The sequence below is a fragment of the Protopterus annectens genome, chromosome 5.part0, assembly GCF_019279795.1.
Source record: "Protopterus annectens isolate FY-2018-M chromosome 5.part0, PAN1.0, whole genome shotgun sequence".
Taxonomy (NCBI): domain Eukaryota; kingdom Metazoa; phylum Chordata; order Ceratodontiformes; family Protopteridae; genus Protopterus; species Protopterus annectens.
The window spans coordinates 1,839,298,566-1,839,315,491 of NC_056735.1; positions in this window are offsets into that span (position 1 = coordinate 1,839,298,566).

Genomic DNA, 16,926 nt, shown 5'->3' on the forward strand with positions numbered 1-16,926 from the left:
GCGCTGCCCGGAGTGCAAAACTGGGCAAATGCGGTTTTTATAACAGTGAAATGAAAGAGATAGAAATTAGCCCAAAATGGCCAATAAACTACTAATTTCTGGGCTGAAACCACTCTTCCAGGGACAGATAGGCTGCTCATAGCTACCCTCTCTCACAGGTGAACAGAGAAACTTCCTTCTATCCAAGTAAGGTATGGCCTAACAAAGAAACTTGTAACACAGCCCTGAATTCAGCACTAACCTGAAAACTGGACTATACTAGCTTAGAAAGGTGGGAAAACAAGTATATATATATATTTTTTTTCAGAAAATAAAGCAGATACAATCAAAAAAAACATCTTAAATGCACAGAAATGGCTATCACACTTGAGTGTGTAGCCTAGAACAGTTACACAAGTAATTTAAACACAAAAATGACTTTGTTAAAGTGCAGGCGGTAAAATAAGTACAATATGTAGCTGCAACAAGCTTTTTAAATCACAGAAATTCTAAACAATCATCGTTTTAGGCAAATTAGCTAAAGGGAGCAAGAAAATGCAGAAAAATGATACTTAATCACGCCAAAGTCTCTCTTTTTGCTCTCTGCTGCTGTAGAACTCTACAGGGCACCAGGCAGGAGCTTGCTGAGCTGAATACAAGCACAAAAACCTCACAAATGTGGGTGTTATAGCAGGAAAATGAAAGAGCAGGAAATTAGCCCAAAATGGCCAATAAACTACTAATTTCTGGGCTGAAACCACTCCTCCAGGGAGAGATAGGCTGCTCAAAGCTCCCCTCTCTCACAGGTGAACAGAGAAACTTCCTTCTATCCAAGTAAGGCATGGGCAAACACAGAAACCTGTAACACAGCCCTGAATTCAGCATTAAACTGAAAACTGGACTGTTCTAGCTTAGAAAGGAGGGAAAACAAGTATATATATTTTTTCATTTTTCTTTTTGTTTTTTTCAGAAAATAAAACAGATACAATAAAAAAAAACACTTTAAATGCACAGAAATGGCTATCACACTTGACCGTGTAGCCTACAACAGTTAAACAGGTAATTTAAACACAAAAATGACTTTGTTAAAGTGCAGGCAGTAAAATAAGTACAATATGTAGTTGAAACAAGCTTTTTAAATCACAGAAACTCTAAAAAAATGGTGTTTTAGGTGGAATTAGCTAAAGGCAGCAAGAAAATGCAGAAAAATTGTACTTAATCACTCCAAAGTCTTTCCTTTGTCTCTCTGCTTCTGTATAACTCTGCAGGGTACCAGGCCGGAGCTTGCTGAGCTGTATGCAAGTGCAAAAACCTTGCAAATGTGGGTTTTATCTCTGGGAAATGAAAGAGATAAAAATTAGCCCAAAATGGCCAATAAACTACTAATTTCTGGGCTGAAACCACTCCTCCAGGGACAGATAGGCTGCTCAAAGCTCCCTTCTCTCACAGGTGAACAGATAAACTTCCTTCTATCCAAGTAAGGTATGGGCAAAAACAGAAACTTGTAACACAGCCCTGAATTTAGCACTAACCTGAAAATTGGACTATACTAGATTAGAAAGGTGGGAAAACAAGTTTTTTTTTTTTTTTTTTTTTTTCAGAAAATAAAGCAGATAGAATCAAAAACACTTTAAATGCACAGAAATGGCTATCACATTTGAGTGTGCAGCCTACAACAGTTAAACAGGTAATTTAAACACAAAATGACTTTAAAGTGCAGGCAGTAAAATAAGTACAATATGTAGCTGAAACAAGCTTTTTAAATCACAGAAACTCTAAAAAATTGGCGTTTTAGGTGGAATTAGCTAAAGGCAGCAAGAAAATGCAGAAAAATTATACTTAATCACTCCAAAGTCTCTCTTTTGTCTCTCTGCTGCTGTAGAACTCTGCAGGGCACCAGACACTAGCTTGCTGAGCTGTATACAAGCGCAAAACCTTGCAAATGTGGGTTTTATAGCAGGGAAATGAAGGAGCTGGAAATTAGCCCAAAATAGCCAATAAACTACTAATTTCTGGGCTGAAACCACTCCTCCGGGGACAGATAGGCTGCTCAAAGCTCCCCTCTCTCACAGGTGAACAAAGAAACTTCCTTCTATCCAAGTAAGGTATGGGCAAACACAGAAACTTGTAACTCAGCCCTGAATTCAGCACTAACTTGAAAACTGGACTGTTCTAGCTTAGAAAGGTGGGAAAACAAGTATATATATATATATATATATATATATATATATATATATATATATATATATTGTTTGTTTTTTTTCCAGAAAATAAAGCAAGATACAATAAAAAAAACACTTTAAATACACATAAATGGCTATCACACTTGAGTGTGTAGCCTGCAACAGTTAAACAGGTAATTTAAACACAAAAATGACTTTGTTAAAGTGCAGGTGGTAAAATAAGTACAATATGTAGCTGAAACAAGCTTTTTAAATCACAGAAACTCTACAAAATCTGTGTTTTAGGCAGAATTAGCTAAAGGCAGCAAGAAAATGCAAAAAAAAAAGATACTTAATCACTCCAAAGTCTCTCTTTTGTCTCTCTGCAGATGTAGAACTCTGCAGGGCACCAGGCAGGAGCTTGCTGAGCTGTATACAAGTGCAAAAACCTTGAAAATGCGGGTTTTATAGCAGGGAAATGAAAGAGCTAGAAATTAGTCCAAAATGGCCAATAAACTACTAATTTCTAGGCTGAAATCACTCCTCCAGGGACAGATAGGCTGCTCAAAGCTCCCCTCTCTCACAGGTGAATAAAGAAACTTCCTTCTATTCAAGTAAGTATGGGCAAACACAGAAACTTGTAACACAGCCCTAAATTCAGCACTAACCTAAAAACTGGACTATACTAGCATAGAAAGGCGGGAAAACAAGTATATTTTTTTGGTGGGGTTGTTTTTTTTCAAAAAATAAAGCAGATACAATCAAAAAAACACTTTAAATGCACAGAAATGGCTATCACATTTGAGTGTGCAGCCTACAACAGTTAAACAGGCAATTTAAACACAAAAACGACTTTGCTAAAGTGCAGGCAGTAAAATAAGTACAATATGTAGCTGAAACAAGCTTTTTAAATCACAGAAACTCTAAAACATCATCACTTTAGGCAGAATTAGCTAAAGGCAGCAAGAAAATGCAGAAAATTATACTTAATCACTCCAAAGTCTCTCCTTTGTTTTTCTGCTGCTGTAGAACTCTGCTGGGCACCAGGCAGGAGCTTGCTGAGCTGTATACAAGTGCAAAAACCTCGCAAATGCGGGTTTTATAGAAGAGAAATGAAAGATCTGGAAATTAGCCCGAAATGGCCAATAAACTACTAATTTCTGGGCTGAAACCACTCCTCCAGGGACAGATAGGCTGCTCAAAGCTTCCCTCTCTCATAGGTGAACAGAGAAACTTCTTTCTATCAAAATAAGGCATGGGCAAACACAGAAACTTGTAACCCAGCCCTGAATTCAGCATTAACCTGAAAACTGGACTATTCTAGCTTAGAAAGGTGGGAAAACAAGTATATTTTTTGTTTTTTTGTTTTGTTTTTTTTTTCAGAAAATAAAACAGATACAATCAAAAAAACACTTTAAATGCACATAAATGGCTATCACACTTGACTGTGTAGCCTACAACAGTTAAACAGGTAATTTAAACACAAAAATGACTTTGTTAAAGTGTAGGCAGTAAAATAAGTAAAATACGTAGCTGAAACAAGCTTTTTAAATCACAGAAACTCTAAAAAAAATCAGCGTTTTAGGTGGAATTAGCTAAAGGCAGCAAGAAAATGCAGAAAAATTATACTTAATCACTCCAAAGTCTTTCCTTTGTCTCTCTGCTGCTGTAGAACTCTGCAGGGCACCAGGCAGGAGCTTGCTGAGCTGTATACAAGTGCAAAAACCTTGCAAATGCAGTTTTTATCGCAGGGAAATGAAAGAGATAGAAATTAGCCCAAAATGGCCAATAAACTACAAATTTCTGAACAAAGAATGTAATTGGCAAAGTTTCATTTAATGATGCTTTATTTTTAAGAAAAATTTATTTGAGTTTTAATCAATTGAATGTAATTAATTAATTGAAAGTAATTATGTGATGTTAATATATAAGAGGGAAACTACTTAAGAGGATAATTTTACTCTGTAAAGGCTGATTGTGGCCGAAGCACTAAGAGATTTTTACTTTGGAATAAAAAACATTTAGTCAATGGAAGAACAAGATATTACTGGTCTTTTTTTCGGTTTGTGGTTATAAGTATTTTTTTTCTGTTTTTTTTTTCAGAAAATAAAGCAGGCACAATCAAAAAAACACTTTAAATGTACAGAAATGGCTATCACACTTGAGTGTGTAGCCTACAACTGTTAAACAGGTAATTTAAACACAAAAATGACTTTGTTATAGTGGAGGCAGTAAAATAAGTATAATATGTAGCTGAAACAAGCTTTTTAAATCACAGAAACTCTAAAAAATCTGCATTTTAGGCGGAATTAGCTAAAGACAGCAAGAAAATGCAGACAAATTATACTTAATCCCTCCAAAGTCTCTCCTTTGTCTCTCTGCTGCTGTAGAACTCTGCAGGGCACCAGGCAATAGCTTGCTGAGCTGTATACAACTTATTGCTATGTGTAAGTGGAACTCATATTTTATCCATTTTCCAAAATGTATCACTTTTAAGAAATCTTGTATGCCTGAAATATAAGACTATATACTTAATCGTTAAGATACCTTCCTAAATCCTTACTTTTTGCATTGAAATTGTATAATTAATTTTTATACCCCATATAAACTGCAGGAATGTGTATTAAGGCTAGAAATTAATTTGATTTCATACAGTTTCTTTTAAAATCCACATGGCAGAAATAAATTAATAAATAAAATAACATTCAGAGAAATGACAGAAAGGAATTTTTCACTAAATATTTTTTTTTTATTATTTCAAATAAGATGTCTTAAACATTACATGAAATAAAGATAAATAACATATTTACAATTCTAAAACATTACTAACTTCAAACCATTATATAACTATTTACATTGGTGTCTATGCAAATAACATTGAAATTCTATATTATATAAAGTTAGAAACATAAGGTGATATATCTTCTTTGATATTTTCAAGTATTTCAAGTACTTTCATCCAAGAGTAATAGTAAGAAGTAGATCTTTTAGTTCTGTTCTTCACTGTTAATATTTCCATGTGAGCAACTGTTGTTGTTAAAGTCTCAAATTCCTTGAACGTGAGCGAGCCTCATTTTCCAGTGTATAGTTATGATTTTACGAACTTGCCAATAGTGACCATAGAATTTTAGTGTCTTTTTTTGGTACACAGTTTGGAATAGGAGAGTTGAATAAAATTAAAGACTTTGTTAATTGAAAATTATCATTATAAACAGTCTGAAAAAATAATTAATGGATTTCCAGTACATATTGAGACATATACATTCATAAAAAACATGCTGCCAATCTGCTTTTATCTTGGTATGGCATCTCCAACATTGATCTTCAATAGAATACATTTTGGCTAACCTATGTGGTGTATAGAAACTTCTATGTAGATATCTCCAAGTGAATAATTGCCAGTATTTTGATAATGTAGAAAATTTGGAAGATTTTAGAATATTACTTTTTTCTTCTTCAACTGGAGGATGGTTGTTTATTAAAGTATAATAATCCCAGTATGACAGAAAGGAATTTTTGATGCTGATTTTAGACAATAAAACAAAATCAAACAGACCTTTAAAGCAAAATAAAAAGAAAACCACAAGTGATAATCCACTGGTTTAATTCTTGGGCTGAAAGCACTAAACCAGTGGATTAAAATTAATTTTGTGTGCTATAGTGCTCCATTATCACTTGTGGTTTTCTTTTTATTTTACCAAAGTTACACAAAGTGTGAGACAAGTCTGCAGTTTTCTTTAGACCTTTAAAGCAGTTTGATAGAAATTTTAGAATGACTTATATAAGGCAACTTTCTATAAATAATAGATAATTTTATAAAAAAAACATATATAGCATTAGCATAAGACATACCTTCCACTTCCAGTAGGGACATAAACTGGCCTTTGTAATTCCCAATAACATAAATATCTTTTTTCATGAACTTTAATCCATTTGCCTTCACACAGTTTTTGCTAGGAATGCATAATGTATGTATTACTTCTTGCAAAAGGTCTTAAAGGTCAGTAAAACTGGATAAAGTATATATCACAGATGAACTCTAAGTTTTAGAGTCCAGCAAAATAAGATTACCATTTTAAATATCAGAACTATCAATGTAGTAATTAAAATCAGTTCTTTATTACAGAAGTACTGCTCTTTACAAACAAGATATGCTTAAAAATAATATAGAACATTTCATTTCTCTACATGTGCAGATATTAAACAAATATGTATATGGTGACAGTTCATTTTGTCGAATCATCTAATTCCAACAAAGTGAACTGGTATGTCTTTTCTGAAAAGTGTGTGTTATTGAATGCCAGAAATGTCTGTGTTGGGAAGGTCAGCATTACCACTTGGTGTATAAGGTTTGCTTGGGTGCATTTAAGTGGGATTGTTATCCAATGCCAGAACATTTAGATGTATGAAAAGTTTTGACAATAGGCTAGGAGTGTGTGTGCGAGTGTTTGTGGGTTAGGTAAGTAGATGTAGCATTTTGTGTCTGTGTGTTATGTCTGGGTAGTGTGCCTTTGTGTCTTGTATAGTGGTACTGTTAGGGTAGATATAGTGTTTTGTGTCTGTGTGTTATGTCTGGGTAGTGTGCCTTTGCGTCTTGTGTAGTGGTACTGTTAGGCTAGATGTAGTGTTTTGTGTCTGTGTGTTATGTCTGAGTAGTATGCCATTGTGGTTCTGTAGTGGTACTGTTAGGGTAGATGTAGTGTTTTGTGTCTGTGTGTTATGTCCAGGTAGTGTGCCATTGTGATTCTGTACTGGTACAGTTAGGGTAGATGTAGTGTTTTGTGTCTGTGTGTTATGTCTGAGTAGTGTGCCATTGTGATTCTGTAGTGATACTGTTAGGGTACATGTAGTGTTTTGTGTCTGTGTGTTATGTCTGGGTAGTGTGCCTTTGTGTCTTGTGTAGTGGTACTGTTAGGCTAGATGTAGTGTTTTGTGTCTGTGTTATGTCTGAGTAGTGTGCCATTGTGATTCTGTAGTGGTACTGTTAGGGTAGATATAGTGTTTTGTGTCTGTGTGTTATGTCCAGGTAGTGTGCCATTGTGATTCTGTACTGGTACTGTTAGGGTACATGTAGTGTTTTGTGTCTGTGTGTTATGTCTGGGTAGTGTGCCTTTGTGTGTTGTATAGTGGTATTGTTATGTTAGATGTAGTGTTTTGTGTCTGTGCGTTATGTCTAGGTAGTGTGCTTTTGTGTCTTCTGTAGTGATACTATTAGGGTATATGTAGTGTTTTGTGTCTATGTGTTATCTCTGGGTAGTGTGCCTTTGTGTCTTGTGTAGTGGTACTGTTAGGGTAGCTGTAGTGCTTTGTGTTTGTGTGTTATGTTTGAGTAGTGTGCCATTGTGATTCTGTAGTGGTACTGTTAGGGTAGATGTAGTGTTTTGTGTCTGAGGGTTATGTCTGGGTAGCGTGCCTTTGTGCTTGTGTAGTGGTACAGTTAGGGTAGATGTAGTGCTTTGTGTCCGTGTGTTATGTGTCGGTAGTGTGCCTTTGTGTTTTGTGTAGTGGAACTGTAAGGGTAGACGTAGTGCTTTGTGTCTGTGTGTTATGTCTGGGTAGTGTGCCTTTGTGTCTTGTGCAGTGGTACTGTTAGGGTAGCTGTAGTGTTTTGTGTCTGTGTGTTATGTCTGAGTGTCTGAGTAGTGTGCCATTGTGATTCTGTAGTGGTACTGTTAGGATAGATGTAGTGTTTTGTGTCTGTGTGTTATGTCTGGGTAGTGTGCCTTTGTATCTTGTGTAGTGGTACAGTTAGGGTAGATGGAGTGCTTTGTGTCTATGTGTTATGTGTCGGTAGTGTGCCTTTGTGTTTTGTGTAGTGGTACTGTAAGGGTAGACGTAGTGCTTTGTGTCTGTGTGTTATGTCTGGGTAGTGTGCCTTTGTGTCTTGTGTAGTGCTGCTGTTAGGAAAATTGTTTTTCATGAGGTACTGTGTAGGGTTGGCTTAAGGGCAGCAGTAAGGTTAGGGTTAGCACACAAGTAAAGTTAAATATATACCTAGCTGCAGGATTGGCCCGTCTGCCATAACTGAGAGTCCCAAAAAATAATTACTATCACTTTTTTTACACCACAGTTCCTTCTCTGTCTTAGTACAGGAAACAATCTACAACTTCACATAAATGGGTAGCTGTATGTATAGGTATATGTGTTTGTGTAATTGTTTACCATTTGTGCATCTTATACCTGTAATATAATTATATCTGGCACTTACGCAACTCTTAAAAAAATCATTTCTTTAAAAGGGAAACAATTATTTTACAATACTTGCTGTGATTCTGCATCGCATATTTTAAATGTATAGTTATTATATCAAATGAACAACATCAAAGGCAGTGATTTAATCAGCAGGTGGACACTGCAAATTGTCCTCAGGAAGAACAAAGTGTACTGAGCTACAGACATGGTTCATAGTGTCCTTGTCAGCTCATTAACAATGATCTAAGACTTCAGGCTATTTTTCTGCTGACTGAAAAGCACAGCTTCTTTGTTTCCCGCATGGTAGTGAAACGTTGCATAATGACACATCTCATTCCTATATTTGACACCCTCTTTTATTCTTGGCATCTGGTCAATATCCTAGTGTACAAGCAGAGTAGCAGACAACTCTGTAAATGTATGATAGGGTCAAGGCCATGCTTTGAATTATATCAGTATCAGGCAACTTTTTATAATTATTTAACTGTTTTCTTCAAATATATATATGTGCGTGTATCTACATTTCTATCTGTCTGTCTATCTATATACTTAGCCAGGAGTGTGTGCGAGTGTATTACTGTAACTGTTGTTTTACTGGCTGTCATTCTGTCCTATTTGTGCTGTTGAACTTACTTTACTTGTTTAAGCTATTGTAGTTTGCTAATTGCTGCTACAACTGTGACTTCTTTCACTACTGACAAACAAACTTAACTATATATTTTGTGATCTTTTTCACTGCTGACAAACAAAATAAACTAGCTATATGTATATGTTTATAAGATCATAGGTAGTTACAAGCCATGCAATCCAAGGGACATTATAGAGCCTAGCCCATATTCCCAGTTGTCCCAAAGTACTGATTAAGTTACTTGCTCAAGGTCATACAGTAGGCAAATTATGGTTGAGGAAATCAAACCCTTTGCCACAGAAACGTTAACTGCTCACAACCTTAACCTTCTGCACTAGCTGTACGCTTGTTCCTTTTATAGGGCATAGCTTCATCTGTTAGAACTGGGAGACCAACAGACTTGCATCCCTACTATTGCCACCTGCATGGTACTTGGTGTTGTTAAGCAGTATAGGAACTGCCAAAGAACTGTTAAGTGACATACATGATACAATCAGTGAAGTGTATCTACACAATACGGATTGTGGGCATCACATATGATCACCTACCTACACCTCTGCACAAACATACCAAACTAAAATCAGCAGAGGTTGTCAAAAAGTCATTTACTGAGCCTCCTAGATATAGGAAGATAAAAACCTCAGCAGAAATCTACAAAACACCACCAGCATCCTCACACATAATAGTCTCCAGTCTGTTACTACTGAACTCATGAGCATATGTAGAAATGTCCTATGTGGCTACTATGTTAGACTCACTGACTCCTTGCTCATGAAGCCAGACAAGGACAGGGTGATAGTTGTCTGTCTGGTGTCAGTATCTGCAGTGTTACAAGGACTCTTTAGTCCATCACTATGGGCAAATTTAACTGTGACCTAGTGGTAACTTATGTTAGTGTGAATGAATTGAGCTGCCCTACTCTAAGGGACATGTGGAGAGAGATGTTAAATTTCACTGTGTAAGTATCAAACACATGTAAGAGCCTGGTGCTGAGTAGAATCCTACCTTCACTCAGGATGATGTCTAAATACAAAGAGAAGATAATTAGCTTCATCATTTGGTCAAGAATTGGGGGGGGGTCCATTACATGTTAACCTGGGATGAAATGGTAGACAGACTGACTTGCTTCACAATGGACAGCCTGCACCTATCATTTCATGGCTTTTCCCTAATGGCCAAAGCACTTGCTGCCACCATAGTGCTTTCTTAGGCATAGTCCAGCTACTGGAAATTTCAACATAGTAGACAAAATTACAGCAAATTCCAATGCTAACTACAACAAAGTTATTCTTCTCAGTGCCAGAAGTATATGTAACAAATTTTCTGACCTTGTGGCTCTCCTGCACCTTGAACACATCCATATCTATTCTATAACTGTGACTTAGTATCATTGTACAGATAGCATTCCCTCCACAACTGGATTTAGTGCCTACTATGTATTCAGAACTGAGGGGAACTGTGGGGGTTATGTTTCTCAGTAAAACCATATTGCCTCTAGGCAGGTTCTCAGAGACCCACAAACCAAAGTAATTGAACTCCAACTTACTCTTACCAAAACAGATTATCAATTTTTTGCTTGTTATAGGGTGTCCTCTGTGTCTCCAAAGAACCATAAGAGATTCCCAAATGATAATAAACCTTTTTGATATGGGTGATTTTTAACTATCCATTGATAAAGTGGTGCACCTATATTTCAAAAGTTGGGTATACCCAAAGATTTATGGATTTAATAAACAATAGTATCATGAACATGAACTAGTAACCATCACCTTTAAAATTACAAACAGCCACAGTGAATATTTCTGAATTTAAGAACCTCATATTTATTACACAATGTTTAATTTGTCTCTGGAATAAACTGTCCTTGTATGTTAAACAGAGTGACTTCCTCACATTCTTCAAAACTAACCTTGAGTTATGGAAAAGCATCCACATATTTATTCCTGGCCTGCCCTGCCTCACCCTTCCAGAACTGGGAGGGAATTAAGACAGTGGGTCATTGCAGACCATACATATTCTTGAGACCCACATAGGATCATAGGATTATAGGAAGTTACTAGGCTAATGGCCCTAGGGCCCTTAAAAGCCTAGTCAAGTTCTACCCTTATTTTCACGATCAGCACCTACTGCCCCTGTCCAAGAGAGAGACACAGGTGGAACCCCTGGGGTGAATTTATGGTTATCCATCCAAGTGTCCTGACTGCATTTGAAGAGGGCCAATGAGTTGCTCTGTTTGATATGAAGTTTGAGTCTGTTCTAAAGGTGTGGTAGCCTCTGGGAGACAAATCTGTCGCTCCAGCAAGTTCTATTAATGTCCCATACCAGGTTAAGGAGTGATTAACCCATGTACCATTTGACCTGCAGATATGCAGCATTTCCAATAAAGCAGGGTCAGAGATTGCCTTATATGCAAGTCAGAGATCATCTCTGAGTAGTCTGTATGAAACAGAATAAAGTGACAGTGATTTCAGATGATCCACATAGGACAGATGCTGAAGACCTTGAATTTTCCTTGTGAGGAACCTTTGTGGTCTCTCCAGTTGGTGCAGGTGCTTGGAAAGGTACATACCAAAATGGGGGTTGTACTCAGTTATACTGGCCTGATGAGGGAAGAGTACAGGGAGGTTATAACTTTTTTTTTTCTGGAGGCAATGCCCTTACATATGAGATGAGCAACATAGCATGGCCTTCTTACCACTGTGGAAGCAATGTGATCAAAGGTAATGTTGCTGTCAAACTGTGTGCCCAGGTCTCTTACCACTGAGTGCATACTTAGGGTGTTGCTACTGATGTGGTAGTTAACAGGAGCATCACTCTCAACAAAAGGGAGAATGCATTTTTTTTGCATTGAGTTTAAGGCCACAACTTTATCACCAATGATTTGCTTGTGTAAGACCCTCTTGTAGGATTTTGACTTCACTTGGAGATTCTATGACTGCTCCTCATTTGCAGTTGTCAGCAAACTTTGTCAGCCACAGACCTTTAGTTTTTGCTTGTACTTCTGAGAAATAGATTCCAAACAGTAGAGGTCGCAGAACTGATCCCTGTGGAACACCACTGGTTACAGGCCTGCTGTTGGAAGTGGATTCCCCTATTTTGACTGCGTGTTGTCTCAGTGAGCCAATTAGCAACCCATCTAATGCTATAAGGGTTGATACCTAGCTGGGTGAGTTTTTCATTGATGCCTGAGTGGGGGATAGTGTCAAAAGCTTTGGCTAAGTCTAGGTAGGCTGTATGCACAAATTTCCCCTCATCCAGGGTCTTGGTGACCGTCTCAAAGAAGTCCACCAGTTTAAAGACATGATTTCCCTTTGACAAATCCATGTGTTTGGAGTTACCTATATCTTTGTTGATAAGATCCATGATGATTCACTCCATGGCCTTGCAGATAAGGCTAGTCAGGCTAATAGGTCTATAGTTCCTCGGGTCAGTGGAAGCACCACCTTTGTCCAGGGGAATAACGGTGGCCATTTTCCATTCAGTTGGGATGAAGTCAGTGCTTAGACTATATTTGAAAAGAGTACTCAATGGTGTTGCTAATTCTTGTTGGAGCCCATGTAGGACACAGCCTGGGATGTTATCAGGTCCCATAGATGCTGTGTTTTTGGCCTTAGAGAGGGAGTTTACAACCTGCTCTTTGGAGACACAAGGGTACATGTGGCAGGGACAGGGGAGTGAAGTTTTCACAGAACCTGCCAGCCAACAGGTTAACTATGTCCACACGATCGGTATATGTGGTATCATTAACTACCAGTTTGGCACAAATCTGAGCCTTTCCTTTCAGGTTACGGCTGTAACTAAAGAATGCTTTATGGTTATCCTTAGTTGAGAAAGTTAATAAGGATTCATAGTTTGCTTTGGAAGACTTCATAAGAAGTCTTATTTGCTTGTTTAAGCTGAGGAGGGAGTGTTTCCAGTTTAGGACTCACTCCATCTTACTCTTAGACAACAATTTATTCCTCTTATTTTAAAGCCTGTTAATGGCAGTTGTCCACCAGGCAGGCTTGCTCCTCCTTGAGGATCTCATTTTGGTCTTACATGCCTTGCAATTCCTATGAACCCATTATCCTAAAATATCTGCAATGGAAAATAATATCTACCATATTAGACTGTGTTGCATTTTATTGTAAAGTATCCAGAGTGGAGAATAATATCTTACTATATTAGAGCATGTTTGCATTTTTGCAGAGACACTAATAGTCTTACTATGATCCAGAGGCACTAGATAATTGACAAGATTTAGTGCCTTCATTTACTATGAATTCTAGAAAAGTACATCAAGCTGTTGAAATCTCTTTTGGTGAATCACATACTATTCATTTCACACTGACCCAGCCTACTAAAACACAGCCAATTGGAAATATAATATCTAATCCACAACACGAAACACCAAACCAATAAAAACATAAAACGCTGTTCCAGGTATCAATGAAGGCTGTCCTCTGTACACTAGCACTGTTCAGAACATCCAGTATAATATCCAGTTTAAATATATCAGCAAGACATTTCCCACATAAAAACAATTTTATTTAAATTACAAACAAAAAACAAAAAAAAGATTAAGCACTTTCATCTCCAACCAGGAGACTTCATCAGAATCATCTGTCATAACTACATTAGTTCTTTATATAATGAATAAAATGAATACCAATCACTCTTGGTCTACCAATTAGTTCAAAGCAGCATCAATTAACCCTTCGTTGCCACAATATAATAAAATAATGCAACCACCTGTTGACACCTAAAAACTTATATTTTGCATACATACTGGATTGTTTTCCAATAAAAATACTCCAGAAATAATAAATAGTTCTAAAAATATATAATATGTACCAAATGGCATATTCTCCAGGTACACTTGATGCTACTTTTGCTGTTAGAGACAAACATATGTTTTCCTTTACAAGGGAAGCCAGGCCATAACCTGAAAGATTATTTGTGGACTAGAGCAGCTAATTATGTACTCAAAGTAATCAGAAAAGCACATTTACTTGTATGAACTTTGCAATGTATAAATTCATTAAGAAAACACATTCTTGGAGCATGCTACAGTCAATCTTATTTATTATTTTAATTGTAATGGGGACTGTGGCAAAATTAAGTTACCTTATGTAGTCACTTGTACTGCAAGGCTAGCTTTCAGCGTGGGCATGACTGTGAGCAAATGAAATTAAAAAAATTCAGGGCATGTTTAAGGCATTAATAACAAATGTTCATTGAATGTTTTCTCTTAACATATTTGTAAATAAGACAAAAAAGTGAGATGGAGCTATTACTATTAAGGCTGAATTATAGGAATATTACTGGCAGTTAAAATAACTGAGTAGAATTCCCCCTTCAAGATGTACCTCACAAAACACATCAAACAACTAGAGAAGGTTCAGGGTTACTTAACTAAAAAAAAATTCTGGCCCTGAGCTACCAAGAGAGGCTAGAAGCTCTATCCCTTTACATAGTATCATATAGACTTTTTGAGGAGTGATCTGTACCTCATCTACTGCACCATTAGAGACCAGCTGTCCATAATCTCATGTATCTCTTCAAGTCCTGTATCTCTGCTCAGTAAGTACCAGAACCACAGACCTAAATCTTTACCAACAGATAACTAGAATGTAATGGATAGACCAATTCATTCTCCAATACCTCCCCCATTTCTGGAATAAGTTGCCTTTGTATGTTAAGCAGTGAGGTATGTTATCATCCTTCGACCACAACTTGGATGACTGGATGGGCACCCTCAAATTTACCCAAGAACTAACTGACCTAGCCCTCCTAGAGAAAGGGGGGACAGCCTGAGGGTGGGTATTTACAAGGTATTAATGGGCATGAGAATAAATTGCCTTGAAACTCCTATGAAAATGTGAATGCCTGTACAGTAATGGGGTTTCAGTAAGCATATTACCAACAAGCCTGTGTTGAAATGAGACCATAATTATATTCTTTGTCACTTGTTTAGTCAGCTATGTTGCTATATTTAGTAAGGAGTTTTCTAAATGTCAGATGAAGTATTATATGCATGAAAGCTTACATTTTAGGTGTACAATATATTTTAAGGGGCTGCTAGTTGCATTTCATGCCCTAACTGTTTTTCCCTTTTAGTTTCTGTGCTGACTTCTTTTAATAACTTAGTATCTGGAGTTTCCTGGTAAGACATTAACAGGTTTTGGATGGCACATAGGTTATTCTATCAATTCCAGCTAAAGAAAGATTTTAGTTACTTTCGAAGTTTTCACACCTATTCCGTTTAGGTTTGTGTGTTCTTGATAGAGTATAAGACTGCTGTTGCTGCACCCCTTATTTTTACTAGGGTATATTCTGACCGCACAGAGACTACAACTGTGGTTTACCCCATATGTTCCACAATATCTTGAAATGAGGAAAGTCTTAACCTGTTATGACATAATGAGCTAAATTAGGCACCAAAGCTACATGATTTAACACTTTAACCAGCACAGTTTGAATTTGAACATGCGTTATAGGATACTCCTTCCTACCTCCATGAAGACTTATTACCTGCACCTTCCTCTTGTTATTAAGTTTATGCCTATAGATTTATAGCTCTTTGATAAGTGTGACTGTGCTCCCAGAATTTACTAGTCCCTTAAAATTTTTCTGATCCACCAATATCGCACATTCAGCTAAATTAGTAGTGGCACATATACGATTGCAATTACTTTATCACATTCCATTAGTACATTTTCATCCCTAGTATCTTGGTTATAAATCACATTTCATTACCAGCATGTTGCTGGTATATTATTCCTCTTACTAATTAAACATTGTTTAGTAATGTGCTTCCTTTTTCCACATCATGAATCAGACTAGTTTAGTTGTGCTGACAATTTTTGTGCATTCAGAGACATCTGCTTACTTTCTTCTCAAGTTTAGATTCTTCAGTTTTTGACAGTGTTTCATTGGCTAGTAACAATTCATTTAGCACAACTAATATATTAGTACTCTATAATCATTTTGGAAAGGACATTTACACACATTATTTGGGAGTGTCCTTTTGAACTTACCACCTGGTGGAATGTCTATTGTTTTACTTTCACAGTTTAATTTGTGTTCTAACCAAAACTTTAAAATATTATTTTAATCAGACATTGAGCAGTTACAGATTTACTTGAATTAAGTGTCCAGTTTTGAAATTTCATGACATGCTTCATAAGATAGCCTTAACCTGCAGTCCATATAATGAGTAACTTTTATATTCATACAGGCTTTGAGTGCTTCCCTTGTGAGCATCGACTCTAGAATTTTAGCCCAGTAAGACTAAACCCTCCTTGGCAGGATTGATCTCAAAAGCAAGTAAGTATGCTTTGATGTCATCATCATTGTTAAATTTCTTTAGTGGTGGGGTAATGTTTGGGGTGGTCAGTAACAGCTATCAGACTCATCTGTTTCAAGAGACTAACTATACTTCTATCAGTAGCCTCACTACACTCCTGAAGAGCCATAATAAGTTGACTCATGTTTGTGTTGGTCTTCACCAAAGTCTTTGCAAGCTTCTACATTTTGTAAGGATAACATTTCAATCAGAGTGAAAAAAACACTGTTTTCTCTCTTATTGCTCATAGGTTGTTACTAGGCATGTAGTTCAGGAGACCATTAAGGACCCTAGCCCAAATTCCCAATTGCCTCAAAGCACTGTCTGGTTAAGTGACTTGCTGAAGGCCACACAGTAGTCAAATGAAAGGAAAAAATCCAAACCCTGCACCCTTGGCCCAAGAAGCAGCTTATTAACAAGTGTTAGTCCTCTGTGTTGTCAGACTTTCTCTCTCTCTCTCTCTTTGGTTGGCATAAACATTAAAAACAGCAGGAGTTCTCTCTTTCTAAATGTTTTCACTTGCACGCTGTGAGTCAGGAAAAAAACAAAGCAGTTTTGTATAGAATGATCAAACAAAGCCTGCATTTTCCACAAGTGCAATAAACAGAGTACACTGGAGACAGTTTCTTAGTTCAAGT